This window comes from Microcebus murinus, unplaced genomic scaffold (assembly GCF_040939455.1).
Source record: "Microcebus murinus isolate Inina unplaced genomic scaffold, M.murinus_Inina_mat1.0 scaf045_hap2_Mmur4.0, whole genome shotgun sequence".
Taxonomy (NCBI): domain Eukaryota; kingdom Metazoa; phylum Chordata; class Mammalia; order Primates; family Cheirogaleidae; genus Microcebus; species Microcebus murinus.
Window position 1 is genome coordinate 7,218 of NW_027438991.1, and position 25,859 is coordinate 33,076.

At 62.4% G+C, this 25,859-nt stretch overlaps 7 pseudogenes; all 7 read right to left on the minus strand.

Moving 5' to 3' along the window:
• Window positions 1-262: 262 nt before the first annotated feature.
• Window positions 263-381, minus strand: LOC142868855 (uncharacterized; annotated as a pseudogene).
• A 3,818-nt stretch (window positions 382-4,199) lies between these two features.
• Window positions 4,200-4,318, minus strand: LOC142868856 (uncharacterized; annotated as a pseudogene).
• A 3,810-nt stretch (window positions 4,319-8,128) lies between these two features.
• Window positions 8,129-8,247, minus strand: LOC142868857 (uncharacterized; annotated as a pseudogene).
• A 3,854-nt stretch (window positions 8,248-12,101) lies between these two features.
• On the minus strand, window positions 12,102-12,220 carry LOC142868858 (uncharacterized; annotated as a pseudogene).
• A 3,853-nt stretch (window positions 12,221-16,073) lies between these two features.
• Window positions 16,074-16,192, minus strand: LOC142868859 (uncharacterized; annotated as a pseudogene).
• Window positions 16,193-20,055: 3,863 nt separating this feature from the next.
• Window positions 20,056-20,174, minus strand: LOC142868860 (uncharacterized; annotated as a pseudogene).
• Window positions 20,175-23,986: 3,812 nt separating this feature from the next.
• On the minus strand, window positions 23,987-24,105 carry LOC142868861 (uncharacterized; annotated as a pseudogene).
• Window positions 24,106-25,859: the final 1,754 nt, after the last annotated feature.

A 25,859-nucleotide genomic window follows, 5' to 3' on the forward strand; every position in this document is an offset into this window, starting at 1 on the left:
CCTCCCCTCTCAGACTCTCAAGGTTTCCTCCAGCGTGTCGGCTCCCACAGAGCAGACCTTTGGTCTGAGACCTGACTGTCCAGAAGCCACGCATGCTGCCGCGTGGCGGCGGTGTCGCGGCTCGGGACAAGAGGAGGCCCCACGGTGCGGGCTGGGGCGCCAGGCACCGCGGCGGGCGCTGAGGGTGGGGGTCACCCCCACCCCGGGCCGCCCCCACACTCCCAGAAACGCGACAGAACCAGAGGCAAAAAAAAAAAGAAGAAGCCTACGGCACCCGGTATTCCCGGGCGGTCTCCCATCCAAGTTCTAACCAGGCCCGAGCCTGCTTAGCTTCCGAGACCAGACGGGATCGGGCGCGTTCGGGGTGGTGTGGCCGTGGACGGCGGAGGGCGCCCCTGCCCCGCTCAAGAAGCCGAGCCTCTCTGCGCTTCCCCGCCGCCTCCTCCCCCCGCCCCAGGCCCCGCGCCGGGTCGGGCCTGTTGAGTTTGCCGGCCGGGTCCCGCGGGCTCCGAGGGACGGGGGTGACAGGCGGGGCGGGCCGGGGTTGGGGGCTGTCTCTGTATACACACACACTCACACTCACTCACTCACTCACACTCACACAAGATGCGCCTCCACGGCTGGACCCGCCAAGGTGGAGACCTTCAAGCCCCCTTCCTCTCCTTGCCTGGCCTCCTTCACCTCCCCGCCCCCCACCCCCAGCGCACGGGCGGGAGGGGCGGGGCGCTCGCCCTTTGACCCCAGCCAGGGGCGGCCCTCCCCCACAACGCCTTTCACCTGCGCCCCCCACCCTGTGGCCCTGCGGCCGCCTATTCCCCCGGGCCAGGGCTGGGGCACAGCGCACGGGGGAGGGGAGCCAGTGTATGGGGCGTCTCTCTCTCTCTCTCTCTCTCTCTCTCTCTCTCTCTCTCTCTCTCTCTCTCTCTCTCTCTCTCTCTCTCTCTCTCGATGTGTCCCATGGGTGGGGTGGGGTGGCGTGGTTTGTGGGGCGCTGAAGAAATCAGTCCCCTCCATCTCCTCCCTCTGGAAAACACCCAAGCCCTTGGAGAACTGCCCGCACCTCTACCTACCGTGGGGGCCGGGACCCTCCTCTGTGTCCTCCTGTGGCCCAGTCCAAGGGGCCTGGGCCTGGCCGGGGCTGCACTGGACCCCAACCACCCTGGCGTGTGGACTCGCTAAAAATCGGCGATTAGATATTGGATTCCAGCGTCATTGAGGTCATTTCACTAATGAGTGCACCGCAAAGAGTTTCCTAATCCATCTGTGAGGGTGGCAACCGAAAGAGAATTTTAGAGCTGACAGAATAGGCGAGGAAAGGCATAGGAGATTTCCACACCCAGTAAGGAAGCCTTTCCCAAAGTGGAAGAAAGAAAGGAGCAAACAGAGACACCGGTAGCCCGCCCGGATCAGAGTCTGCCCCTGAGAGAAAGTACCCTGACCAGGTTCACCCGTGGGTGGGTCGCGAGCTAGCGGCATTCAGAAGAGCGAGGCCCCAGTCTGTGCAGAAGACACCTGCACTCGGGTGTGTGTGGCGGCACAATTCACAAGCAGCTCCAGATGTTAAACCAAGGAGAAGCCAGGGAGTTCCCAACGCCCCAGGTGTCCTCAGCCCACGACTGGCTGCTGTGGGAATGCGAAGCCCGGCTCCTTGTCTCAGAGCGGGGCAACCAGGAGGTGTGATGTCCACCCCGGGGTTCCCAGGAGGATCAGACTGAAGCTGGGACTTGGCCTGAAAGTGTCCCCTCGCATGGCCACCCCCTTCCCCTTCCTGCTCCTCTACTCCTGGTGCCCCTCCATCCAGGGGCCAGACCTTAAAGAGTCACCCGCAAGAGAATCCTGGTCCCAAAGGAGCCTTCTGGGGGACCCCTGCTGAGAGAGGTTGTGGGCATGGCCCGCTGGGGCTCTGCCCGACCCAGGGCTGAGAGATGCAACCTCCCAGCTCTGGGTCCCTGCAGGAAGTGTTGGCAAGCACAGGGCCAGTCCTCCAAAGGCCCAGGTGCAGGGAGCCCAGGCCAAGCAGCCTGTGGAAGAAGCCACATGCTGTGCCACCCCGGGGAACACGACTGCAGGCCCCGGCCCTTCCCACCTCCTCCTCCTCCTCCTCCTCCTCCTCCTCCTCCTCCTCCTCCTCCTCCCACCCCGCCCCCGCCCCCGCCCCCACATGGCACAGGGCCCAGAGACACCTCAGACACTTGCTACCCAAAGTGCAAAGGGCATCAGTTGCTCCTCCAAACCCCCCCCAGCCCAGCAGACCGCATTGTCCAGCCAGCGCCCGGGCCTCCCTGGGGTGCCCAGCACAAAAGTGCAGACACCCACCGGACCCTCCATCTCAGTTTTCGGATGTTTTTGCCACTCTAAGGACCCGCAGGCCAGCTGGGCCTTCTGGCAGGACAGAGAGCCCCGGAATCCGACGTGGAGAGCTGGGTGTACGTCCCCATGAGGAGGCGGTCCCCACCTCCGCAGCTATCCCCTTGCGGGGAGCGGCAGCCGCGGGGCCTCAGAGAAGACACCAGGCTGGGCCCCCACGGCACAGCGGGAGCACGTCCCCCGCAGGCCACTTAGCGATGGCGGCCAGCCGGCGGACGGTTGGGTTGCGCGAGACGCTGCGGCCGCCCTGCTACCGGGTTCCTGGGAGGGCGTCCTGGAACCAGCGTCCACACCAAGCCCTTGGAAGGCCCAGGCGACGGAGGAGCCCCGTCAGGCAGGGGCCGAGGACGGTGACAGGTGATAGGCCGGGCGGGAAGGAGTCAGTCAGGCAGGGGCCGTGGAGGAGACGGGCTGGGTAAGGGTTAGGGTTCGTGTCAGGGCACAAGTCACAATCGCAAAGACCTGGAAGCCACCCGAGTGCCCATCGACCCACGAGTGGGTAAATAAAATGTGGCGCGTGGACACCACGGAGTGCTATTCGGCTATGAGGAGCAGCGGTGAGGGGGCACCTCTCGTGGTTCTCCTGGCCAGAGCTGGAACCCGTTCCAGTAAGCCAAGTATCCCAAGAATGGACACACGAGCACCACGTGCTCGCGCTCACCAGCAAATGGGTACGAACCGATGGACACCTAAGTGGACACAGAGGAATCACCTTCTTCGGGTGGGTGTCGGGCGGGTGGGGGGAGGGGATGGGCATACACATCCATTAGGAATGGGGTGGGTACGCACCGACTGGGGGATGGGCGCACTTGAAGCTCTGACCCGAGGGGGGAGGCTGGGAGAGGGCAACGCACCCGACCTTAACATTGGTGCCCCCACAATATGCTGGAACAACATGAGAGGTAAATGAATAAGAACACGGGGGGGGGGAGGGGGGCACGGGCAACACATGTCACCTTAATACTTGGACTCCCATCATCTGCTTGAAAAGAGAGAGAAAAGAAAATGCAATAATAGAGATAAGAGACACTTTTTAAAAATAATGAATCCGGCCGGGCGCTGTGGCTCACGCCTGTAATCCTAGCTCTTGGGAGGCCGAGGCGGGCGGATTGCTCAAGGTCAGGAGTTCAAAACCAGCCTGAGCAAGAGCGAGACCCCGTCTCTACTATAAATAGAAAGGAATTAATTGGCCAACTGATATATATATATAAAAAATTAGCGGGGCATGGTGGCGCATGCCTGCAGTCCCAGCTACCCGGGAGGCTGAGGCAGAAGGATCACTGGAGCCCAGGAGTTTGAAGTTGCTGTGAGCTAGGCTGACGCCACGGCACTCACTCTAGCCTGGGCAACAAACCGAGACTCTGTCTCAAAAAAAAAAAAAAAAAAATGAATCCGAAGAGAAAAGTAAAAGGAGGCCTGTGGAGCAGGTCTGGGTGTGACTCCGGATCCCCCAACATCAGGTGCCACCACCAAAGATTCCTACGTGTAGCCCATAGAACCCCAAAAGCAACGGGAGGAGTTCTGGTCACATACTCCCTCAAAATGACATCCTGGCCTTCTTCTGGAACTCCCTCCCCTCTCAGACTCTCAAGGTTTCCTCCAGCGTGTCGGCTCCCACAGAGCAGACCTTTGGTCTGAGACCTGACTGTCCAGAAGCCACGCATGCTGCCGCGTGGCGGCGGTGTCGCGGCTCGGGACAAGAGGAGGCCCCACGGTGCGGGCTGGGGCGCCAGGCACCGCGGCGGGCGCTGAGGGTGGGGGTCACCCCCACCCCGGGCCGCCCCCACACTCCCAGAAACGCGACAGAACCAGAGGCAAAAAAAAAAAGAAGAAGCCTACGGCACCCGGTATTCCCGGGCGGTCTCCCATCCAAGTTCTAACCAGGCCCGAGCCTGCTTAGCTTCCGAGACCAGACGGGATCGGGCGCGTTCGGGGTGGTGTGGCCGTGGACGGCGGAGGGCGCCCCTGCCCCGCTCAAGAAGCCGAGCCTCTCTGCGCTTCCCCGCCGCCTCCTCCCCCCGCCCCAGGCCCCGCGCCGGGTCGGGCCTGTTGAGTTTGCCGGCCGGGTCCCGCGGGCTCCGAGGGACGGGGGTGACAGGCGGGGCGGGCCGGGGTTGGGGGCTGTCTCTGTATACACACACACTCACACTCACTCACTCACTCACACTCACACAAGATGCGCCTCCACGGCTGGACCCGCCAAGGTGGAGACCTTCAAGCCCCCTTCCTCTCCTTGCCTGGCCTCCTTCACCTCCCCGCCCCCCACCCCCAGCGCACGGGCGGGAGGGGCGGGGCGCTCGCCCTTTGACCCCAGCCAGGGGCGGCCCTCCCCCACAACGCCTTTCACCTGCGCCCCCCACCCTGTGGCCCTGCGGCCGCCTATTCCCCCGGGCCAGGGCTGGGGCACAGCGCACGGGGGAGGGGAGCCAGTGTATGGGGCGTCTCTCTCTCTCTCTCTCTCTCTCTCTCTCTCTCTCTCTCTCTCTCTCTCTCTCTGTCTCTCTCTCTCGATGTGTCCCATGGGTGGGGTGGGGTGGCGTGGTTTGTGGGGCGCTGAAGAAATCAGTCCCCTCCATCTCCTCCCTCTGGAAAACACCCAAGCCCTTGGAGAACTGCCCGCACCTCTACCTACCGTGGGGGCCGGGACCCTCCTCTGTGTCCTCCTGTGGCCCAGTCCAAGGGGCCTGGGCCTGGCCGGGGCTGCACTGGACCCCAACCACCCTGGCGTGTGGACTCGCTAAAAATCGGCGATTAGATATTGGATTCCAGCGTCATTGAGGTCATTTCACTAATGAGTGCACCGCAAAGAGTTTCCTAATCCATCTGTGAGGGTGGCAACCGAAAGAGAATTTTAGAGCTGACAGAATAGGCGAGGAAAGGCATAGGAGATTTCCACACCCAGTAAGGAAGCCTTTCCCAAAGTGGAAGAAAGAAAGGAGCAAACAGAGACACCGGTAGCCCGCCCGGATCAGAGTCTGCCCCTGAGAGAAAGTACCCTGACCAGGTTCACCCGTGGGTGGGTCGCGAGCTAGCGGCATTCAGAAGAGCGAGGCCCCAGTCTGTGCAGAAGACACCTGCACTCGGGTGTGTGTGGCGGCACAATTCACAAGCAGCTCCAGATGTTAAACCAAGGAGAAGCCAGGGAGTTCCCAACGCCCCAGGTGTCCTCAGCCCACGACTGGCTGCTGTGGGAATGCGAAGCCCGGCTCCTTGTCTCAGAGCGGGGCAACCAGGAGGTGTGATGTCCACCCCGGGGTTCCCAGGAGGATCAGACTGAAGCTGGGACTTGGCCTGAAAGTGTCCCCTCGCATGGCCACCCCCTTCCCCTTCCTGCTCCTCTACTCCTGGTGCCCCTCCATCCAGGGGCCAGACCTTAAAGAGTCACCCGCAAGAGAATCCTGGTCCCAAAGGAGCCTTCTGGGGGACCCCTGCTGAGAGAGGTTGTGGGCATGGCCCGCTGGGGCTCTGCCCGACCCAGGGCTGAGAGATGCAACCTCCCAGCTCTGGGTCCCTGCAGGAAGTGTTGGCAAGCACAGGGCCAGTCCTCCAAAGGCCCAGGTGCAGGGAGCCCAGGCCAAGCAGCCTGTGGAAGAAGCCACATGCTGTGCCACCCCGGGGAACACGACTGCAGGCCCCGGCCCTTCCCACCTCCTCCTCCTCCTCCTCCTCCTCCTCCTCCTCCTCCTCCTCCTCCTCCCACCCCGCCCCCGCCCCCGCCCCCACATGGCACAGGGCCCAGAGACACCTCAGACACTTGCTACCCAAAGTGCAAAGGGCATCAGTTGCTCCTCCAAACCCCCCCCAGCCCAGCAGACCGCATTGTCCAGCCAGCGCCCGGGCCTCCCTGGGGTGCCCAGCACAAAAGTGCAGACACCCACCGGACCCTCCATCTCAGTTTTCGGATGTTTTTGCCACTCTAAGGACCCGCAGGCCAGCTGGGCCTTCTGGCAGGACAGAGAGCCCCGGAATCCGACGTGGAGAGCTGGGTGTACGTCCCCATGAGGAGGCGGTCCCCACCTCCGCGGCTATCCCCTTGCGGGGAGCGGCAGCCGCGGGGCCTCAGAGAAGACACCAGGCTGGGCCCCCACGGCACAGCGGGAGCACGTCCCCCGCAGGCCACTTAGCGATGGCGGCCAGCCGGCGGACGGTTGGGTTGCGCGAGACGCTGCGGCCGCCCTGCTACCGGGTTCCTGGGAGGGCGTCCTGGAACCAGCGTCCACACCAAGCCCTTGGAAGGCCCAGGCGACGGAGGAGCCCCGTCAGGCAGGGGCCGAGGACGGTGACAGGTGATAGGCCGGGCGGGAAGGAGTCAGTCAGGCAGGGGCCGTGGAGGAGACGGGCTGGGTAAGGGTTAGGGTTCGTGTCAGGGCACAAGTCACAATCGCAAAGACCTGGAAGCCACCCGAGTGCCCATCGACCCACGAGTGGGTAAATAAAATGTGGCGCGTGGACACCACGGAGTGCTATTCGGCTATGAGGAGCAGCGGTGAGGGGGCACCTCTCGTGGTTCTCCTGGCCAGAGCTGGAACCCGTTCCAGTAAGCCAAGTATCCCAAGAATGGACACACGAGCACCACGTGCTCGCGCTCACCAGCAAATGGGTACGAACCGATGGACACCTAAGTGGACACAGAGGAATCACCTTCTTCGGGTGGGTGTCGGGCGGGTGGGGGGAGGGGATGGGCATACACATCCATTAGGAATGGGGTGGGTACGCACCGACTGGGGGATGGGCGCACTTGAAGCTCTGACCCGAGGGGGGAGGCTGGGAGAGGGCAACGCACCCGACCTTAACATTGGTGCCCCCACAATATGCTGGAACAACATGAGAGGTAAATGAATAAGAACACGGGGGGGGGGGAGGGGGGCACGGGCAACACATGTCACCTTAATACTTGGACTCCCATCATCTGCTTGAAAAGAGAGAGAAAAGAAAATGCAATAATAGAGATAAGAGACACTTTTTAAAAATAATGAATCCGGCCGGGCGCTGTGGCTCACGCCTGTAATCCTAGCTCTTGGGAGGCCGAGGCGGGCGGATTGCTCAAGGTCAGGAGTTCAAAACCAGCCTGAGCAAGAGCGAGACCCCGTCTCTACTATAAATAGAAAGGAATTAATTGGCCAACTGATATATATATATAAAAAATTAGCGGGGCATGGTGGCGCATGCCTGCAGTCCCAGCTACCCGGGAGGCTGAGGCAGAAGGATCACTGGAGCCCAGGAGTTTGAAGTTGCTGTGAGCTAGGCTGACGCCACGGCACTCACTCTAGCCTGGGCAACAAACCGAGACTCTGTCTCAAAAAAAAAAAAAAAAAATGAATCCGAAGAGAAAAGTAAAAGGAGGCCTGTGGAGCAGGTCTGGGTGTGACTCCGGATCCCCCAACATCAGGTGCCACCACCAAAGATTCCTACGTGTAGCCCATAGAACCCCAAAAGCAACGGGAGGAGTTCTGGTCACATACTCCCTCAAAATGACATCCTGGCCTTCTTCTGGAACTCCCTCCCCTCTCAGACTCTCAAGGTTTCCTCCAGCGTGTCGGCTCCCACAGAGCAGACCTTTGGTCTGAGACCTGACTGTCCAGAAGCCACGCATGCTGCCGCGTGGCGGCGGTGTCGCGGCTCGGGACAAGAGGAGGCCCCACGGTGCGGGCTGGGGCGCCAGGCACCGCGGCGGGCGCTGAGGGTGGGGGTCACCCCCACCCCGGGCCGCCCCCACACTCCCAGAAACGCGACAGAACCAGAGGCAAAAAAAAAAAGAAGAAGCCTACGGCACCCGGTATTCCCGGGCGGTCTCCCATCCAAGTTCTAACCAGGCCCGAGCCTGCTTAGCTTCCGAGACCAGACGGGATCGGGCGCGTTCGGGGTGGTGTGGCCGTGGACGGCGGAGGGCGCCCCTGCCCCGCTCAAGAAGCCGAGCCTCTCTGCGCTTCCCCGCCGCCTCCTCCCCCCGCCCCAGGCCCCGCGCCGGGTCGGGCCTGTTGAGTTTGCCGGCCGGGTCCCGCGGGCTCCGAGGGACGGGGGTGACAGGCGGGGCGGGCCGGGGTTGGGGGCTGTCTCTGTATACACACACACTCACACTCACTCACTCACTCACACTCACACAAGATGCGCCTCCACGGCTGGACCCGCCAAGGTGGAGACCTTCAAGCCCCCTTCCTCTCCTTGCCTGGCCTCCTTCACCTCCCCGCCCCCCACCCCCAGCGCACGGGCGGGAGGGGCGGGGCGCTCGCCCTTTGACCCCAGCCAGGGGCGGCCCTCCCCCACAACGCCTTTCACCTGCGCCCCCCACCCTGTGGCCCTGCGGCCGCCTATTCCCCCGGGCCAGGGCTGGGGCACAGCGCACGGGGGAGGGGAGCCAGTGTATGGGGCGTCTCTCTCTCTCTCTCTCTCTCTCTCTCTCTCTCTCTCTCTCTCTCTCTCTCTCTCTCTCTCTCTCTCGATGTGTCCCATGGGTGGGGTGGGGTGGCGTGGTTTGTGGGGCGCTGAAGAAATCAGTCCCCACCATCTCCTCCCTCTGGAAAACACCCAAGCCCTTGGAGAACTGCCCGCACCTCTACCTACCGTGGGGGCCGGGACCCTCCTCTGTGTCCTCCTGTGGCCCAGTCCAAGGGGCCTGGGCCTGGCCGGGGCTGCACTGGACCCCAACCACCCTGGCGTGTGGACTCGCTAAAAATCGGCGATTAGATATTGGATTCCAGCGTCATTGAGGTCATTTCACTAATGAGTGCACCGCAAAGAGTTTCCTAATCCATCTGTGAGGGTGGCAACCGAAAGAGAATTTTAGAGCTGACAGAATAGGCGAGGAAAGGCATAGGAGATTTCCACACCCAGTAAGGAAGCCTTTCCCAAAGTGGAAGAAAGAAAGGAGCAAACAGAGACACCGGTAGCCCGCCCGGATCAGAGTCTGCCCCTGAGAGAAAGTACCCTGACCAGGTTCACCCGTGGGTGGGTCGCGAGCTAGCGGCATTCAGAAGAGCGAGGCCCCAGTCTGTGCAGAAGACACCTGCACTCGGGTGTGTGTGGCGGCACAATTCACAAGCAGCTCCAGATGTTAAACCAAGGAGAAGCCAGGGAGTTCCCAACGCCCCAGGTGTCCTCAGCCCACGACTGGCTGCTGTGGGAATGCGAAGCCCGGCTCCTTGTCTCAGAGCGGGGCAACCAGGAGGTGTGATGTCCACCCCGGGGTTCCCAGGAGGATCAGACTGAAGCTGGGACTTGGCCTGAAAGTGTCCCCTCGCATGGCCACCCCCTTCCCCTTCCTGCTCCTCTACTCCTGGTGCCCCTCCATCCAGGGGCCAGACCTTAAAGAGTCACCCGCAAGAGAATCCTGGTCCCAAAGGAGCCTTCTGGGGGACCCCTGCTGAGAGAGGTTGTGGGCATGGCCCGCTGGGGCTCTGCCCGACCCAGGGCTGAGAGATGCAACCTCCCAGCTCTGGGTCCCTGCAGGAAGTGTTGGCAAGCACAGGGCCAGTCCTCCAAAGGCCCAGGTGCAGGGAGCCCAGGCCAAGCAGCCTGTGGAAGAAGCCACATGCTGTGCCACCCCGGGGAACACGACTGCAGGCCCCGGCCCTTCCCACCTCCTCCTCCTCCTCCTCCTCCTCCTCCTCCTCCTCCTCCTCCTCCTCCCACCCCGCCCCCGCCCCCGCCCCCACATGGCACAGGGCCCAGAGACACCTCAGACACTTGCTACCCAAAGTGCAAAGGGCATCAGTTGCTCCTCCAAACCCCCCCCAGCCCAGCAGACCGCATTGTCCAGCCAGCCCCCGGGCCTCCCTGGGGTGCCCAGCACAAAAGTGCAGACACCCACCGGACCCTCCATCTCAGTTTTCGGATGTTTTTGCCACTCTAAGGACCCGCAGGCCAGCTGGGCCTTCTGGCAGGACAGAGAGCCCCGGAATCCGACGTGGAGAGCTGGGTGTACGTCCCCATGAGGAGGCGGTCCCCACCTCCGCGGCTATCCCCTTGCGGGGAGCGGCAGCCGCGGGGCCTCAGAGAAGACACCAGGCTGGGCCCCCACGGCACAGCGGGAGCACGTCCCCCGCAGGCCACTTAGCGATGGCGGCCAGCCGGCGGACGGTTGGGTTGCGCGAGACGCTGCGGCCGCCCTGCTACCGGGTTCCTGGGAGGGCGTCCTGGAACCAGCGTCCACACCAAGCCCTTGGAAGGCCCAGGCGACGGAGGAGCCCCGTCAGGCAGGGGCCGAGGACGGTGACGGCCCGGGCGGGGAGGAGCGTGTCAGGCAGGGGCAGAGGACGGTGACAGGTGATAGGCCGGGCGGGAAGGAGTCAGTCAGGCAGGGGCCGTGGAGGAGACGGGCTGGGTAAGGGTTAGGGTTCGTGTCAGGGCACAAGTCACAATCGCAAAGACCTGGAAGCCACCCGAGTGCCCATCGACCCACGAGTGGGTAAATAAAATGTGGCGCGTGGACACCACGGAGTGCTATTCGGCTATGAGGAGCAGCGGTGAGGGGGCACCTCTCGTGGTTCTCCTGGCCAGAGCTGGAACCCGTTCCAGTAAGCCAAGTATCCCAAGAATGGACACACGAGCACCACGTGCTCGCGCTCACCAGCAAATGGGTACGAACCGATGGACACCTAAGTGGACACAGAGGAATCACCTTCTTCGGGTGGGTGTCGGGCGGGTGGGGGGAGGGGATGGGCATACACATCCATTAGGAATGGGGTGGGTACGCACCGACTGGGGGATGGGCACACTTGAAGCTCTGACCCGAGGGGGGAGGCTGGGAGAGGGCAACGCACCCGACCTTAACATTGGTGCCCCCACAATATGCTGGAACAACATGAGAGGTAAATGAATAAGAACACGGGGGGGGGAGGGGGGCACGGGCAACACATGTCACCTTAATACTTGGACTCCCATCATCTGCTTGAAAAGAGAGAGAAAAGAAAATGCAATAATAGAGATAAGAGACACTTTTTAAAAATAATGAATCCGGCCGGGCGCTGTGGCTCACGCCTGTAATCCTAGCTCTTGGGAGGCCGAGGCGGGCGGATTGCTCAAGGTCAGGAGTTCAAAACCAGCCTGAGCAAGAGCGAGACCCCGTCTCTACTATAAATAGTAAGAAATTAATTGGCCAACTGATATATATATAAAAAATTAGCGGGGCATGGTGGCGCATGCCTGCAGTCCCAGCTACCCGGGAGGCTGAGGCAGAAGGATCACTGGAGCCCAGGAGTTTGAAGTTGCTGTGAGCTAGGCTGACGCCACGGCACTCACTCTAGCCTGGGCAACAAACCGAGACTCTGTCTCAAAAAAAAAAAAAAAAATGAATCCGAAGAGAAAAGTAAAAGGAGGCCTGTGGAGCAGGTCTGGGTGTGACTCCGGATCCCCCAACATCAGGTGCCACCACCAAAGATTCCTACGTGTAGCCCATAGAACCCCAAAAGCAACGGGAGGAGTTCTGGTCACATACTCCCTCAAAATGACATCCTGGCCTTCTTCTGGAACTCCCTCCCCTCTCAGACTCTCAAGGTTTCCTCCAGCGTGTCGGCTCCCACAGAGCAGACCTTTGGTCTGAGACCTGACTGTCCAGAAGCCACGCATGCTGCCGCGTGGCGGCGGTGTCGCGGCTCGGGACAAGAGGAGGCCCCACGGTGCGGGCTGGGGCGCCAGGCACCGCGGCGGGCGCTGAGGGTGGGGGTCACCCCCACCCCGGGCCGCCCCCGCACTCCCAGAAACGCGACAGAACCAGAGGCAAAAAAAAAAAAAGAAGAAGCCTACGGCACCCGGTATTCCCGGGCGGTCTCCCATCCAAGTTCTAACCAGGCCCGAGCCTGCTTAGCTTCCGAGACCAGACGGGATCGGGCGCGTTCGGGGTGGTGTGGCCGTGGACGGCGGAGGGCGCCCCTGCCCCGCTCAAGAAGCCGAGCCTCTCTGCGCTTCCCCGCCGCCTCCTCCCCCCGCCCCAGGCCCCGCGCCGGGTCGGGCCTGTTGAGTTCGCCGGCCGGGTCCCGCGGGCTCCGAGGGACGGGGGTGACAGGCGGGGCGGGCCGGGGTTGGGGGCTGTCTCTGTATACACACACACTCACACTCACTCACTCACTCACTCACACTCACACAAGATGCGCCTCCACGGCTGGACCCGCCAAGGTGGAGACCTTCAAGCCCCCTTCCTCTCCTTGCCTGGCCTCCTTCACCTCCCCGCCCCCCACCCCCAGCGCACGGGCGGGAGGGGCGGGGCGCTCGCCCTTTGACCCCAGCCAGGGGCGGCCCTCCCCCACAACCCCTTTCAGCTGCGCCCCCCACCCTGTGGCCCTGCGGCCGCCTATTCCCCCGGGCCAGGGCTGGGGCACAGCGCACGGGGGAGGGGAGCCAGTGTATGGGGCGTCTCTCTCTCTCTCTCTCTCTCTCTCTCTCTCTCTCTCTCTCTCTCTCTCTCTCTCTCTCTCTCTCGGGATGTGTCCCATGGGTGGGGTGGGGTGGCGTGGTTTGTGGGGCGCTGAAGAAATCAGTCCCCTCCATCTCCTCCCTCTGGAAAACACCCAAGCCCTTGGAGAACTGCCCGCACCTCTACCTACCGTGGGGGCCGGGACCCTCCTCTGTGTCCTCCTGTGGCCCAGTCCAAGGGGCCTGGGCCTGGCCGGGGCTGCACTGGACCCCAACCACCCTGGCGTGTGGACTCGCTAAAAATCGGCGATTAGATATTGGATTCCAGCGTCATTGAGGTCATTTCACTAATGAGTGCACCGCAAAGAGTTTCCTAATCCATCTGTGAGGGTGGCAACCGAAAGAGAATTTTAGAGCTGACAGAATAGGCGAGGAAAGGCATAGGAGATTTCCACACCCAGTAAGGAAGCCTTTCCCAAAGTGGAAGAAAGAAAGGAGCAAACAGAGACACCGGTAGCCCGCCCGGATCAGAGTCTGCCCCTGAGAGAAAGTACCCTGACCAGGTTCACCCGTGGGTGGGTCGCGAGCTAGCGGCATTCAGAAGAGCGAGGCCCCAGTCTGTGCAGAAGACACCTGCACTCGGGTGTGTGTGGCGGCACAATTCACAAGCAGCTCCAGATGTTAAACCAAGGAGAAGCCAGGGAGTTCCCAACGCCCCAGGTGTCCTCAGCCCACGACTGGCTGCTGTGGGAATGCGAAGCCCGGCTCCTTGTCTCAGAGCGGGGCAACCAGGAGGTGTGATGTCCACCCCGGGGTTCCCAGGAGGATCAGACTGAAGCTGGGACTTGGCCTGAAAGTGTCCCCTCGCATGGCCACCCCCTTCCCCTTCCTGCTCCTCTACTCCTGGTGCCCCTCCATCCAGGGGCCAGACCTTAAAGAGTCACCCGCAAGAGAATCCTGGTCCCAAAGGAGCCTTCTGGGGGACCCCTGCTGAGAGAGGTTGTGGGCATGGCCCGCTGGGGCTCTGCCCGACCCAGGGCTGAGAGATGCAACCTCCCAGCTCTGGGTCCCTGCAGGAAGTGTTGGCAAGCACAGGGCCAGTCCTCCAAAGGCCCAGGTGCAGGGAGCCCAGGCCAAGCAGCCTGTGGAAGAAGCCACATGCTGTGCCACCCCGGGGAACACGACTGCAGGCCCCGGCCCTTCCCACCTCCTCCTCCTCCTCCTCCTCCTCCTCCTCCTCCTCCTCCCACCCCGCCCCCGCCCCCGCCCCCACATGGCACAGGGCCCAGAGACACCTCAGACACTTGCTACCCAAAGTGCAAAGGGCATCAGTTGCTCCTCCAAACCCCCCCCCCAGCCCAGCAGACCGCGTTGTCCAGCCAGCCCCCGGGCCTCCCTGGGGTGCCCAGCACAAAAGTGCAGACACCCACCGGACCCTCCATCTCAGTTTTCGGATGTTTTTGCCACTCTAAGGACCCGCAGGCCAGCTGGGCCTTCTGGCAGGACAGAGAGCCCCGGAATCCGACGTGGAGAGCTGGGTGTACGTCCCCATGAGGAGGCGGTCCCCACCTCCGCGGCTATCCCCTTGCGGGGAGCGGCAGCCGCGGGGCCTCAGAGAAGACACCAGGCTGGGCCCCCACGGCACAGCGGGAGCACGTCCCCCGCAGGCCACTTAGCCACGGCGGCCAGCCGGCGGACGGTTGGGTTGCGCGAGACGCTGCGGCCGCCCTGCTACCGGGTTCCTGGGAGGGCGTCCTGGAACCAGCGTCCACACCAAGCCCTTGGAAGGCCCAGGCGACGGAGGAGCCCCGTCAGGCAGGGGCCGAGGACGGTGACGGCCCGGGCGGGGAGGAGCGTGTCAGGCAGGGGCAGAGGACGGTGACAGGTGATAGGCCGGGCGGGAAGGAGTCAGTCAGGCAGGGGCCGTGGAGGAGACGGGCTGGGTAAGGGTTAGGGTTCGTGTCAGGGCACAAGTCACAATCGCAAAGACCTGGAAGCCACCCGAGTGCCCATCGACCCACGAGTGGGTAAATAAAATGTGGCGCGTGGACACCACGGAGTGCTATTCGGCTATGAGGAGCAGCGGTGAGGGGGCACCTCTCGTGGTTCTCCTGGCCAGAGCTGGAACCCGTTCCAGTAAGCCAAGTATCCCAAGAATGGACACACGAGCACCACGTGCTCGCGCTCACCAGCAAATGGGTACGAACCGATGGACACCTAAGTGGACACAGAGGAATCACCTTCTTCGGGTGGGTGTCGGGCGGGTGGGGGGAGGGGATGGGCATACACATCCATTAGGAATGGGGTGGGTACGCACCGACTGGGGGATGGGCGCACTTGAAGCTCTGACCCGAGGGGGGAGGCTGGGAGAGGGCAACGCACCCGACCTTAACATTGGTGCCCCCACAATATGCTGGAACAACATGAGAGGTAAATGAATAAGAACACGGGGGGGGGGAGGGGGGCACGGGCAACACATGTCACCTTAATACTTGGACTCCCATCATCTGCTTGAAAAGAGAGAGAAAAGAAAATGCAATAATAGAGATAAGAGACACTTTTTAAAAATAATGAATCCGGCCGGGCGCTGTGGCTCACGCCTGTAATCCTAGCTCTTGGGAGGCCGAGGCGGGCGGATTGCTCAAGGTCAGGAGTTCAAAACCAGCCTGAGCAAGAGCGAGACCCCGTCTCTACTATAAATAGAAAGGAATTAATTGGCCAACTGATATATATATATAAAAAATTAGCGGGGCATGGTGGCGCATGCCTGCAGTCCCAGCTACCCGGGAGGCTGAGGCAGAAGGATCACTGGAGCCCAGGAGTTTGAAGTTGCTGTGAGCTAGGCTGACGCCACGGCACTCACTCTAGCCTGGGCAACAAACCGAGACTCTGTCTCAAAAAAAAAAAAAAAAAATGAATCCGAAGAGAAAAGTAAAAGGAGGCCTGTGGAGCAGGTCTGGGTGTGACTCCGGATCCCCCAACATCAGGTGCCACCACCAAAGATTCCTACGTGTAGCCCATAGAACCCCAAAAGCAACGGGAGGAGTTCTGGTCACATACTCCCTCAAAATGACATCCTGGCCTTCTTCTGGAACTCCCTCCCCTCTCAGACTCTCAAGGTTTCCTCCAGCGTGTCGGCTCCCACAGAGCAGACCTTTGGTCTGAGACCTGACTGTCCAGAAGCCACGCATGCTGCCGCGTGGCGGCGGTGTCGCGGCTCGGGACAAGAGGAGGCCCCACGGTGCGGGCTGGGGCGCCAGGCACCGCGGCGGGCGCTGAGGGTGGGGGTCACCCCCACCCCGGGCCGCCCCCGCACTCCCAGAAACGCGACAGAACCAGAGGCAAAAAAAAAAAGAAGAAGCCTACGGCACCCGGTATTCCCGGGCGGTCTCCCATCCAAGTTCTAACCAGGCCCGAGCCTGCTTAGCTTCCGAGACCAGACGGGATCGGGCGCGTTCGGGGTGGTGTGGCCGTGGACGGCGGAGGGCGCCCCTGCCCCGCTCAAGAAGCCGAGCCTCTCTGCGCTTCCCCGCCGCCTCCTCCCCCCGCCCCAGGCCCCGCGCCGGGTCGGGCCTGTTGAGTTCGCCGGCCGGGTCCCGCGGGCTCCGAGGGACGGGGGTGACAGGCGGGGCGGGCCGGGGTTGGGGGCTGTCTCTGTATACACACACACTCACACTCACACTCACTCACTCACTCACACTCACACAAGATGCGCCTCCACGGCTGGACCCGCCAAGGTGGAGACCTTCAAGCCCCCCTCCTCTCCTTGCCTGGCCTCCTTCACCTCCCCGCCCCCCACCCCCAGCGCACGGGCGGGAGGGGCGGGGCGCTCGCCCTTTGACCCCAGCCCGGGGCGGCCCTCCCCCACAACCCCTTTCAGCTGCGCCCCCCACCCTGTGGCCCTGCGGCCGCCTATTCCCCCGGGCCAGGGCTGGGGCACAGCACACGGGGGAGGGGAGCCAGTGTATGGGGCGTCTCTCTCTCTCTCTCTCTCTCTCTCTCTCTCTCTCTCTCTCTCTCTCTCTCTCTCTCTCTCTCTCTCTCGGGATGTGTCCCATGGGTGGGGTGGGGTGGCGTGGTTTGTGGGGCGCTGAAGAAATCAGTCCCCTCCATCTCCTCCCTCTGGAAAACACCCAAGCCCTTGGAGAACTGCCCGCACCTCTACCTACCGTGGGGGCCGGGACCCTCCTCTGTGTCCTCCTGTGGCCCAGTCCAAGGGGCCTGGGCCTGGCCGGGGCTGCACTGGACCCCAACCACCCTGGCGTGTGGACTCGCTAAAAATCGGCGATTAGATATTGGATTCCAGCGTCATTGAGGTCATTTCACTAATGAGTGCACCGCAAAGAGTTTCCTAATCCATCTGTGAGGGTGGCAACCGAAAGAGAATTTTAGAGCTGACAGAATAGGCGAGGAAAGGCATAGGAGATTTCCACACCCAGTAAGGAAGCCTTTCCCAAAGTGGAAGAAAGAAAGGAGCAAACAGAGACACCGGTAGCCCGCCCGGATCAGAGTCTGCCCCTGAGAGAAAGTACCCTGACCAGGTTCACCCGTGGGTGGGTCGCGAGCTAGCGGCATTCAGAAGAGCGAGGCCCGCAGTCTGTGCAGAAGACACCTGCACTCGGGTGTGTGTGGCGGCACAATTCACAAGCAGCTCCAGATGTTAAACCAAGGAGAAGCCAGGGAGTTCCCAACGCCCCAGGTGTCCTCAGCCCACGACTGGCTGCTGTGGGAATGCGAAGCCCGGCTCCTTGTCTCAGAGCGGGGCAACCAGGAGGTGTGATGTCCACCCCGGGGTTCCCAGGAGGATCAGACTGAAGCTGGGACTTGGCCTGAAAGTGTCCCCTCGCATGGCCACCCCCTTCCCCTTCCTGCTCCTCTACTCCTGGTGCCCCTCCATCCAGGGGCCAGACCTTAAAGAGTCACCCGCAAGAGAATCCTGGTCCCAAAGGAGCCTTCTGGGGGACCCCTGCTGAGAGAGGTTGTGGGCCTGGCCCGCTGGGGCTCTGCCCGACCCAGGGCTGAGAGATGCAACCTCCCAGCTCTGGGTCCCTGCAGGAAGTGTTGGCAAGCACAGGGCCAGTCCTCCAAAGGCCCAGGTGCAGGGAGCCCAGGCCAAGCAGCCTGTGGAAGAAGCCACATGCTGTGCCACCCCGGGGAACACGACTGCAGGCCACGGCCCTTCCCACCTCCTCCTCCTCCTCCTCCTCCTCCTCCTCCTCCTCCTCCTCCCACCCCGCCCCCGCCCCCGCCCCCACATGGCACAGGGCCCAGAGACACCTCAGACACTTGCTACCCAAAGTGCAAAGGGCATCAGTTGCTCCTCCAAACCCCCCCCCCAGCCCAGCAGACCGCGTTGTCCAGCCAGCCCCCGGGCCTCCCTGGGGTGCCCAGCACAAAAGTGCAGACACCCACCGGACCCTCCATCTCAGTTTTCGGATGTTTTTGCCACTCTAAGGACCCGCAGGCCAGCTGGGCCTTCTGGCAGGACAGAGAGCCCCGGAATCCGACGTGGAGAGCTGGGTGTACGTCCCCATGAGGAGGCGGTCCCCACCTCCGCGGCTATCCCCTTGCGGGGAGCGGCAGCCGCGGGGCCTCAGAGAAGACACCAGGCTGGGCCCCCACGGCACAGCGGGAGCACGTCCCCCGCAGGCCACTTAGCCACGGCGGCCAGCCGGCGGACGGTTGGGTTGCGCGAGACGCTGCGGCCGCCCTGCTACCGGGTTCCTGGGAGGGCGTCCTGGAACCAGCGTCCACACCAAGCCCTTGGAAGGCCCAGGCGACGGAGGAGCCCCGTCAGGCAGGGGCCGAGGACGGTGACGGCCCGGGCGGGGAGGAGCGTGTCAGGCAGGGGCAGAGGACGGTGACAGGTGATAGGCCGGGCGGGAAGGAGTCAGTCAGGCAGGGGCCGTGGAGGAGACGGGCTGGGTAAGGGTTAGGGTTCGTGTCAGGGCACAAGTCACAATCGCAAAGACCTGGAAGCCACCCGAGTGCCCATCGACCCACGAGTGGGTAAATAAAATGTGGCGCGTGGACACCACGGAGTGCTATTCGGCTATGAGGAGCAGCGGTGAGGGGGCACCTCTCGTGGTTCTCCTGGCCAGAGCTGGAACCCGTTCCAGTAAGCCAAGTATCCCAAGAATGGACACACGAGCACCACGTGCTCGCGCTCACCAGCAAATGGGTACGAACCGATGGACACCTAAGTGGACACAGAGGAATCACCTTCTTCGGGTGGGTGTCGGGCGGGTGGGGGGAGGGGATGGGCATACACATCCATTAGGAATGGGGTGGGTACGCACCGACTGGGGGATGGGCGCACTTGAAGCTCTGACCCGAGGGGGGAGGCTGGGAGAGGGCAACGCACCCGACCTTAACATTGGTGCCCCCACAATATGCTGGAACAACATGAGAGGTAAATGAATAAGAACACGGGGGGGGGGAGGGGGGCACGGGCAACACATGTCACCTTAATACTTGGACTCCCATCATCTGCTTGAAAAGAGAGAGAAAAGAAAATGCAATAATAGAGATAAGAGACACTTTTTAAAAATAATGAATCCGGCCGGGCGCTGTGGCTCACGCCTGTAATCCTAGCTCTTGGGAGGCCGAGGCGGGCGGATTGCTCAAGGTCAGGAGTTCAAAACCAGCCTGAGCAAGAGCGAGACCCCGTCTCTACTATAAATAGAAAGGAATTAATTGGCCAACTGATATATATATATAAAAAATTAGCGGGGCATGGTGGCGCATGCCTGCAGTCCCAGCTACCCGGGAGGCTGAGGCAGAAGGATCACTGGAGCCCAGGAGTTTGAAGTTGCTGTGAGCTAGGCTGACGCCACGGCACTCACTCTAGCCTGGGCAACAAACCGAGACTCTGTCTCAAAAAAAAAAAAAAAAAATGAATCCGAAGAGAAAAGTAAAAGGAGGCCTGTGGAGCAGGTCTGGGTGTGACTCCGGATCCCCCAACATCAGGTGCCACCACCAAAGATTCCTACGTGTAGCCCATAGAACCCCAAAAGCAACGGGAGGAGTTCTGGTCACATACTCCCTCAAAATGACATCCTGGCCTTCTTCTGGAACTCCCTCCCCTCTCAGACTCTCAAGGTTTCCTCCAGCGTGTCGGCTCCCACAGAGCAGACCTTTGGTCTGAGACCTGACTGTCCAGAAGCCACGCATGCTGCCGCGTGGCGGCGGTGTCGCGGCTCGGGACAAGAGGAGGCCCCACGGTGCGGGCTGGGGCGCCAGGCACCGCGGCGGGCGCTGAGGGTGGGGGTCACCCCCACCCCGGGCCGCCCCCGCACTCCCAGAAACGCGACAGAACCAGAGGCAAAAAAAAAAAGAAGAAGCCTACGGCACCCGGTATTCCCGGGCGGTCTCCCATCCAAGTTCTAACCAGGCCCGAGCCTGCTTAGCTTCCGAGACCAGACGGGATCGGGCGCGTTCGGGGTGGTGTGGCCGTGGACGGCGGAGGGCGCCCCTGCCCCGCTCAAGAAGCCGAGCCTCTCTGCGCTTCCCCGCCGCCTCCTCCCCCCGCCCCAGGCCCCGCGCCGGGTCGGGCCTGTTGAGTTCGCCGGCCGGGTCCCGCGGGCTCCGAGGGACGGGGGTGACAGGCGGGGCGGGCCGGGGTTGGGGGCTGTCTCTGTATACACACACACTCACACTCACACTCACTCACTCACTCACACTCACACAAGATGCGCCTCCACGGCTGGACCCGCCAAGGTGGAGACCTTCAAGCCCCCCTCCTCTCCTTGCCTGGCCTCCTTCACCTCCCCGCCCCCCACCCCCAGCGCACGGGCGGGAGGGGCGGGGCGCTCGCCCTTTGACCCCAGCCCGGGGCGGCCCTCCCCCACAACCCCTTTCAGCTGCGCCCCCCACCCTGTGGCCCTGCGGCCGCCTATTCCCCCGGGCCAGGGCTGGGGCACAGCGCACGGGGGAGGGGAGCCAGTGTATGGGGCGTCTCTCTCTCTCGGGATGTGTCCCATGGGTGGGGTGGGGTGGCGTGGTTTGTGGGGCGCTGAAGAAATCAGTCCCCTCCATCTCCTCCCTCTGGAAAACACCCAAGCCCTTGGAGAACTGCCCGCACCTCTACCTACCGTGGGGGCCGGGACCCTCCTCTGTGTCCTCCTGTGGCCCAGTCCAAGGGGCCTGGGCCTGGCCGGGGCTGCACTGGACCCCAACCACCCTGGCGTGTGGACTCGCTAAAAATCGGCGATTAGATATTGGATTCCAGCGTCATTGAGGTCATTTCACTAATGAGTGCACCGCAAAGAGTTTCCTAATCCATCTGTGAGGGTGGCAACCGAAAGAGAATTTTAGAGCTGACAGAATAGGCGAGGAAAGGCATAGGAGATTTCCACACCCAGTAAGGAAGCCTTTCCCAAAGTGGAAGAAAGAAAGGAGCAAACAGAGACACCGGTAGCCCGCCCGGATCAGAGTCTGCCCCTGAGAGAAAGTACCCTGACCAGGTTCACCCGTGGGTGGGTCGCGAGCTAGCGGCATTCAGAAGAGCGAGGCCCGCAGTCTGTGCAGAAGACACCTGCACTCGGGTGTGTGTGGCGGCACAATTCACAAGCAGCTCCAGATGTTAAACCAAGGAGAAGCCAGGGAGTTCCCAACGCCCCAGGTGTCCTCAGCCCACGACTGGCTGCTGTGGGAATGCGAAGCCCGGCTCCTTGTCTCAGAGCGGGGCAACCAGGAGGTGTGATGTCCACCCCGGGGTTCCCAGGAGGATCAGACTGAAGCTGGGACTTGGCCTGAAAGTGTCCCCTCGCATGGCCACCCCCTTCCCCTTCCTGCTCCTCTACTCCTGGTGCCCCTCCATCCAGGGGCCAGACCTTAAAGAGTCACCCGCAAGAGAATCCTGGTCCCAAAGGAGCCTTCTGGGGGACCCCTGCTGAGAGAGGTTGTGGGCATGGCCCGCTGGGGCTCTGCCCGACCCAGGGCTGAGAGATGCAACCTCCCAGCTCTGGGTCCCTGCAGGAAGTGTTGGCAAGCACAGGGCCAGTCCTCCAAAGGCCCAGGTGCAGGGAGCCCAGGCCAAGCAGCCTGTGGAAGAAGCCACATGCTGTGCCACCCCGGGGAACACGACTGCAGGCCACGGCCCTTCCCACCTCCTCCTCCTCCTCCTCCTCCTCCTCCTCCTCCTCCTCCTCCTCCTCCCACCCCGCCCCCGCCCCCGCCCCCACATGGCACAGGGCCCAGAGACACCTCAGACACTTGCTACCCAAAGTGCAAAGGGCATCAGTTGCTCCTCCAAACCCCCCCCCCAGCCCAGCAGACCGCGTTGTCCAGCCAGCCCCCGGGCCTCCCTGGGGTGCCCAGCACAAAAGTGCAGACACCCACCGGACCCTCCATCTCAGTTTTCGGATGTTTTTGCCACTCTAAGGACCCGCAGGCCAGCTGGGCCTTCTGGCAGGACAGAGAGCCCCGGAATCCGACGTGGAGAGCTGGGTGTACGTCCCCATGAGGAGGCGGTCCCCACCTCCGCGGCTATCCCCTTGCGGGGAGCGGCAGCCGCGGGGCCTCAGAGAAGACACCAGGCTGGGCCCCCACGGCACAGCGGGAGCACGTCCCCCGCAGGCCACTTAGCCACGGCGGCCAGCCGGCGGACGGTTGGGTTGCGCGAGACGCTGCGGCCGCCCTGCTACCGGGTTCCTGGGAGGGCGTCCTGGAACCAGCGTCCACACCAAGCCCTTGGAAGGCCCAGGCGACGGAGGAGCCCCGTCAGGCAGGGGCCGAGGACGGTGACGGCCCGGGCGGGGAGGAGCGTGTCAGGCAGGGGCAGAGGACGGTGACAGGTGATAGGCCGGGCGGGAAGGAGTCAGTCAGGCAGGGGCCGTGGAGGAGACGGGCTGGGTAAGGGTTAGGGTTCGTGTCAGGGCACAAGTCACAATCGCAAAGACCTGGAAGCCACCCGAGTGCCCATCGACCCACGAGTGGGTAAATAAAATGTGGCGCGTGGACACCACGGAGTGCTATTCGGCTATGAGGAGCAGCGGTGAGAGGGCACCTCTCGTGGTTCTCCTGGCCAGAGCTGGAACCCGTTCCAGTAAGCCAAGTATCCCAAGAATGGACACACGAGCACCACGTGCTCGCGCTCACCAGCAAATGGGTACGAACCGATGGACACCTAAGTGGACACAGAGGAATCACCTTCTTCGGGTGGGTGTCGGGCGGGTGGGGGGAGGGGATGGGCATACACATCCATTAGGAATGGGGTGGGTACGCACCGACTGGGGGATGGGCGCACTTGAAGCTCTGACCCGAGGGGGGAGGCTGGGAGAGGGCAACGCACCCGACCTTAACATTGGTGCCCCCACAATATGCTGGAACAACATGAGAGGTAAATGAATAAGAACACGGGGGGGGGGGAGGGGGGCACGGGCAACACATGTCACCTTAATACTTGGACTCCCATCATCTGCTTGAAAAGAGAGAGAAAAGAAAATGCAATAATAGAGATAAGAGACACTTTTTAAAAATAATGAATCCGGCCGGGCGCTGTGGCTCACGCCTGTAATCCTAGCTCTTGGGAGGCCGAGGCGGGCGGATTGCTCAAGGTCAGGAGTTCAAAACCAGCCTGAGCAAGAGCGAGACCCCGTCTCTACTATAAATAGAAAGGAATTAATTGGCCAACTGATATATATATATAAAAAATTAGCGGGGCATGGTGGCGCATGCCTGCAGTCCCAGCTACCCGGGAGGCTGAGGCAGAAGGATCACTGGAGCCCAGGAGTTTGAAGTTGCTGTGAGCTAGGCTGACGCCACGGCACTCACTCTAGCCTGGGCAACAAACCGAGACTCTGTCTCAAAAAAAAAAAAAAAAAATGAATCCGAAGAGAAAAGTAAAAGGAGGCCTGTGGAGCAGGTCTGGGTGTGACTCCGGATCCCCCAACATCAGGTGCCACCACCAAAGATTCCTACGTGTAGCCCATAGAACCCCAAAAGCAACGGGAGGAGTTCTGGTCACATACTCCCTCAAAATGACATCCTGGCCTTCTTCTGGAACTCCCTCCCCTCTCAGACTCTCAAGGTTTCCTCCAGCGTGTCGGCTCCCACAGAGCAGACCTTTGGTCTGAGACCTGACTGTCCAGAAGCCACGCATGCTGCCGCGTGGCGGCGGTGTCGCGGCTCGGGACAAGAGGAGGCCCCACGGTGCGGGCTGGGGCGCCAGGCACCGCGGCGGGCGCTGAGGGTGGGGGTCACCCCCACCCCGGGCCGCCCCCGCACTCCCAGAAACGCGACAGAACCAGAGGCAAAAAAAAAAAGAAGAAGCCTACGGCACCCGGTATTCCCGGGCGGTCTCCCATCCAAGTTCTAACCAGGCCCGAGCCTGCTTAGCTTCCGAGACCAGACGGGATCGGGCGCGTTCGGGGTGGTGTGGCCGTGGACGGCGGAGGGCGCCCCTGCCCCGCTCAAGAAGCCGAGCCTCTCCGCGCTTCCCCGCCGCCTCCTCCCGCCCCAGGCCCCGCGCCGGGTCGGGCCTGTTGAGTTCGCCGGCCGGGTCCCGCGGGCTCCGAGGGACGGGGGTGACAGGCGGGGCGGGCCGGGGTTGGGGGCTGTCTCTGTATACACACACACTCACACTCACACTCACTCACTCACTCACACTCACACAAGATGCGCCTCCACGGCTGGACCCGCCAAGGTGGAGACCTTCAAGCCCCCCTCCTCTCCTTGCCTGGCCTCCTTCACCTCCCCGCCCCCCACCCCCAGCGCACGGGCGGGAGGGGCGGGGCGCTCGCCCTTTGACCCCAGCCAGGGGCGGCCCTCCCCCACAACCCCTTTCAGCTGCGCCCCCCACCCTGTGGCCCTGCGGCCGCCTATTCCCCCGGGCCAGGGCTGGGGCACAGCGCACGGGGGAGGGGAGCCAGTGTATGGGGCGTCTCTCTCTCTCTCTCTCTCTCTCTCTCTCTCTCTCTCTCTCTCTCTCTCTCTCTCGGGATGTGTCCCATGGGTGGGGTGGCGTGGCGTGGTTTGTGGGGCGCTGAAGAAATCAGTCCCCTCCATCTCCTCCCTCTGGAAAACACCCAAGCCCTTGGAGAACTGCCCGCACCTCTACCTACCGTGGGGGCCGGGACCCTCCTCTGTGTCCTCCTGTGGCCCAGTCCAAGGGGCCTGGGCCTGGCCGGGGCTGCACTGGACCCCAACCACCCTGGCGTGTGGACTCGCTAAAAATCGGCGATTAGATATTGGATTCCAGCGTCATTGAGGTCATTTCACTAATGAGTGCACCGCAAAGAGTTTCCTAATCCATCTGTGAGGGTGGCAACCGAAAGAGAATTTTAGAGCTGACAGAATAGGCGAGGAAAGGCATAGGAGATTTCCACACCCAGTAAGGAAGCCTTTCCCAAAGTGGAAGAAAGAAAGGAGCAAACAGAGACACCGGTAGCCCGCCCGGATCAGAGTCTGCCCCTGAGAGAAAGTACCCTGACCAGGTTCACCCGTGGGTGGGTGGCGAGCTAGCGGCATTCAGAAGAGCGAGGCCCGCAGTCTGTGCAGAAGACACCTGCACTCGGGTGTGTGTGGCGGCACAATTCACAAGCAGCTCCAGATGTTAAACCAAGGAGAAGCCAGGGAGTTCCCAACGCCCCAGGTGTCCTCAGCCCACGACTGGCTGCTGTGGGAATGCGAAGCCCGGCTCCTTGTCTCAGAGCGGGGCAACCAGGAGGTGTGATGTCCACCCCGGGGTTCCCAGGAGGATCAGACTGAAGCTGGGACTTGGCCTGAAAGTGTCCCCTCGCATGGCCACCCCCTTCCCCTTCCTGCTCCTCTACTCCTGGTGCCCCTCCATCCAGGGGCCAGACCTTAAAGAGTCACCCGCAAGAGAATCCTGGTCCCAAAGGAGCCTTCTGGGGGACCCCTGCTGAGAGAGGTTGTGGGCCTGGCCCGCTGGGGCTCTGCCCGACCCAGGGCTGAGAGATGCAACCTCCCAGCTCTGGGTCCCTGCAGGAAGTGTTGGCAAGCACAGGGCCAGTCCTCCAAAGGCCCAGGTGCAGGGAGCCCAGGCCAAGCAGCCTGTGGAAGAAGCCACATGCTGTGCCACCCCGGGGAACACGACTGCAGGCCACGGCCCTTCCCACCTCCTCCTCCTCCTCCTCCTCCTCCTCCTCCTCCTCCTCCTCCTCCTCCTCCTCCTCCTCCCA